This window comes from Orycteropus afer, unplaced genomic scaffold (assembly GCF_000298275.1).
Source record: "Orycteropus afer afer isolate SDZICR_OR568_19922 unplaced genomic scaffold, OryAfe1.0 scaffold00092, whole genome shotgun sequence".
Classification (NCBI taxonomy): Eukaryota; Metazoa; Chordata; class Mammalia; order Tubulidentata; family Orycteropodidae; genus Orycteropus; species Orycteropus afer.
In genome coordinates this window covers 10,199,304-10,203,418 of record NW_006921679.1, presented here as the reverse complement: position 1 = coordinate 10,203,418, position 4,115 = coordinate 10,199,304, and positions in this window count along the sequence as shown.

Here is a 4,115-nt window from a genome sequence, read left to right as displayed (position 1 = left end):
ACAGGGACTATATAGGAAAGGGAAAAATACCAACGACTGTCAGAACCGGAATAAACCCAAAATGTAAAGGTTGTCAGAAAAACAATTTATAGCTAGCTTACAAAAATACTAGGCACAAGCAAATTTAGATTTTTTCTACTGAAGAAACAAACCCTTAACATCTCCTACAGGTCTGATGAGCTCTGCAACTACTATTCCATTGATCCCGTAAAGAGCCAAATACTTCTAAATGAGAATTATCCTATAAAGAAGTCCTATTTTGTAAAATGATCTGTGACATGTGACATCTGCTGCTACCATTTTTTGCAGTCAAACATCTCTAATATTGTTCTTGAATCAACATCTGGAGAAAAGATCAACTGCAAAAAGACAGCTGTCTAATTACAATGAAAAATGAGTCTATTTATGTAAGCACAGAACAGGTATGCACGGACTACTGAAATGCCAACATTTCCTGCATTACACACATATCACTGTTTCACACCCTGACTAACTTTGTGATTCTATGGAAAACGCCTGTCTTCCATTATAAACCTAATTTGAATTTAAGAAGCGATCTAGATTTGCAACAGACCTATAAAGGACTCCAAGCATTCAAGCTATTTCATCTCAGTAACTGGATTCTTCAAAATGTGCTTTAGTCACAGCTACAATGTTAGCTTGTATTCTAATATTTGATTGCTTTCTTCAAAATGAACTGAAAACAAACTATTTAGATCGATGATGTTTATAGAAACTTGGAAATGCTCTTTGGCTTGTACTTCTTAATTATGTGTCTCAGAATAGACTATTCTGAAAGTTTCATGTAAGCAGATTTGAATAAAATGATTTCATAAGTCTTACCGCCAAAACTGGGATCTCTGGTACCGTAGTGCTGAAAGCACTTGACTGCTAACCAGAAGGCTGGCGGTTCAAACCCACAAGCCACTCCTCAGAAGGAAGGTTGGGCAATCTACTTCCATAGTGATACTGCCTCAGAAACCCAACGAGGGGTCGCTGACTTGGGTCCAACATGACGGCACATAACAACAACAACAACCGCCAAAATTAAATCTGAGAGAAAGGATGAAGTAAATAAATTTAAACTGTCTGATGAGTAAGAGGTTAAAGGGCTAGCCACTCCAGGGCATGCTAGAAATTAACACCTGCAAAAGCTCCCAGAGATCATTCTCCAGCCTGGGCAGTCTGCAGGCAAAGCCGTCCAAGTGAAGCATGACACCAGAACCGAGACAGATCTGCGTCCAAGCCTGGAAATTCCAAACCCTTCCTGTCTCCACTCCCACCATCACCCTTGGCTGTCAGACCCTTACAACTTGCCCATCTCCGTGCCTTACCACTTACCCACCCTGCAGTCGTTTCTCTTTCCTCCTTTATTCCACTTATCAGTTACCAAATATCTGATCTTCAGTATTATTGCCACCCGTTGTCCACACCATCCCTGTAAGAGTTATTGGAGTAGGTAGACACCCAAGAGGCCTCCTAACCTCCAGTCCCTCCTCACTTCACTCTGAACAATCAAATCAAATCATTCTTAACAACACTCTTAACTGTAGCACCTTCATGACATCTCTCAGTGTCTCTGCCTTCCTTTTACCCATCTGGAAAGCGGTGCCATTAACATATACTATGGAGATTAACTATGACAACAGGTAAGTCCCCAAGCACAGTGCTTGACACATACTAGATTCTCAAGAATGCCTACGCGGGAATGAACTGTAGTCCTGTATTCCAATTACCTGCTAACATTATCAAGTTACTATCCCAGTTATCACCTAGTAAACGTCTATCTAAATCCAAATACATGTCCCCAACTTCCCCATTCATGTTAATGATAGCACCAATCTCATATTCAACTGGATATGTAAGTTCAATCAATGTTTACCCATTACTTTGTTGTTGTTGTTATGTGCCGTGGAGTCGGACCCGACTCATAGTGATCCCTCCTTGGGTTTCCAAGGCAGTATCACTACGGAAGTAGATTGCCCAACCTTCCTTCCGAGGAGTGGCTGGTAGGTTTGAACTGCCAGCCTTCTGGTTAGCAGTCAAGTGCCTTAGGCACTATGCTACCAAAGCTCCCTATCCATTTCTTAAGAACTGATATTCTGTCAACAAATTCTACCAATTCTTCACTTGCATCCACCTCTTCCTTTTCGACATCTCGTTCCTCACTCTCCTTGAGGTTTTCATGTGTGGCTGGCCTCTTTGTCATTCAGTTCCTAAGCATCTGTAATGTGCTGGGTGCATTGGTAGTTTAGCGGTAGAATTCTCATCTTCCGTGCAGGACACTGGGGTTCAATTCCCAGCCAGTGTGCCTCACGCCTGGCCACCACCCATTAGTCAGTGAAGGCTTCCTTGTTGCTACGACTCTGAACAGCTGTTGGCAGGGTTTTAGACTTAAGACAGACTAAGAAGAAAGGCCTGGAGATTGACCCCAAAAAGCAGCCAATGAAAATGGTACGTATCACAGTGGTCCAACCAATCTGCACACGATTGTGGGGATGGAGCAGACAGACGGGACAGAGCTCCACTCCATCGTGCATGGGCTCACCATGAGTCAGACATCCACTCAACAGCAGCTCCCAACAATGCAATGTGCTCAGTACCGTGACTGCTGATGACAGAGATAAAGACAGCCTAGGGGAAGAGAACAGAACAGAAACAGAATGAAAGGTACATATTCAAGTCCCCCAAGAAACAATTAAGGAGCTCTGGTAGTGCTGTGGTTAAGCATTTGGCTGCCACCCAAAAGGTCAGCAGTTTGAACTCACCAGCTGCTCTGTGGGAGAAAGATGAGACAGTCTGCTTTCATAAAGATTTATAGCCTTAGAAACCCTATGGGGCAGTTCTACTCTGTCCTACAGCGTCACTATGAGTCAGAACAGACTTGGTGGCATGGCTTTGGTTAGGGTTTTTTTTTTTTTTTTGTAAGAAACAATTATCAATCTGACCTGAGAATTATCTGGATGGTAAATGACTGATGAGTCAAAATTAGCCAAGTAACTGGTTTTAGGTGTTAATGAGCCTAATATGACAGGAAGACATTTGAATCATGATGTCCAGTGAAGAGGTAGAGAAATGAAGGTTAGAAATCAAGACTCAAATTGCAGACAGAAATATCAATGATACAGAAGTGACAGTTGAAGCTATTAAAAGAAGGGACATTTCTAAGGAACTTATCAAAGAAACACAGCACTGAGTAGCAGTCCAGTAATGTGCCCACATTCAGGAAAGATAAGAAAGAAGCAGCAAAAAAGAAGAGCACAGACGCATGAGAGCATAAAAGGAAGGGCAGAGCAAAGAAAGCAAGAGAAATGCCTTCAGAGGACAGGACAAATACCAGCCATCACAGGTCCCAGCACATGGTGTAGTTGACACCGTTGGTTACCTAAACCCAAACAAAGCAAGCTCACTGCCGTCAAGTCAGATCCAACTCATAGCGACCCCTCCTTGGGTTTCCGAGGTGGTATCACTATGGAAGTAGATTGCCCAATCCTCCTTCCGAGGAACAGCTGGTGGGTTTGAACCGCCAGCCTTAGGTATTACACCACCAGAGCTCCTGTTGGTTACCTACCCAGTATCTATTCCTCCTGATCCTTCCTTACAGAAAGCTGGTTTTATTGAACTATTACCCAAATGCACTGCCGTCCAGTTGGATCTGACTCATGGCGACCTCTCCTTGGGTTTCCCAGGCACAGTGCTTGATCTACGGAAGTAGATTGTCCAACCTTCCTTACAAGGAGTGGCTGGTGGGTTTGAACCTCCAGCCTTCTGGTTTTAGTCAAATGTCTTAGGCACTACACCACCAGAGCGCCCTGTTAAGGAATAGCCTTTGATAATGCCTTTGATAGCCTTACATGGTGAAGGAGATAAAACTTACAGTCCAGGGACCACTAAATGCAGGGGAGAAAGAGGACAGGATTTTAGGAAATGCCTATGCTCTTTCGGTTGAGACTTGAAAAGCAATACCCTAAAAGTAACAGTGAATTTGACCCAGCCATCCCATTACTAGGTATATACTCTTAAGAAGTGAGAGCCATAACAAGAACAGATATATGCACGCCGATGTTCATCGCAGCACTATTTACAATAGCCAAAACTTGGAAACAACCTAGATG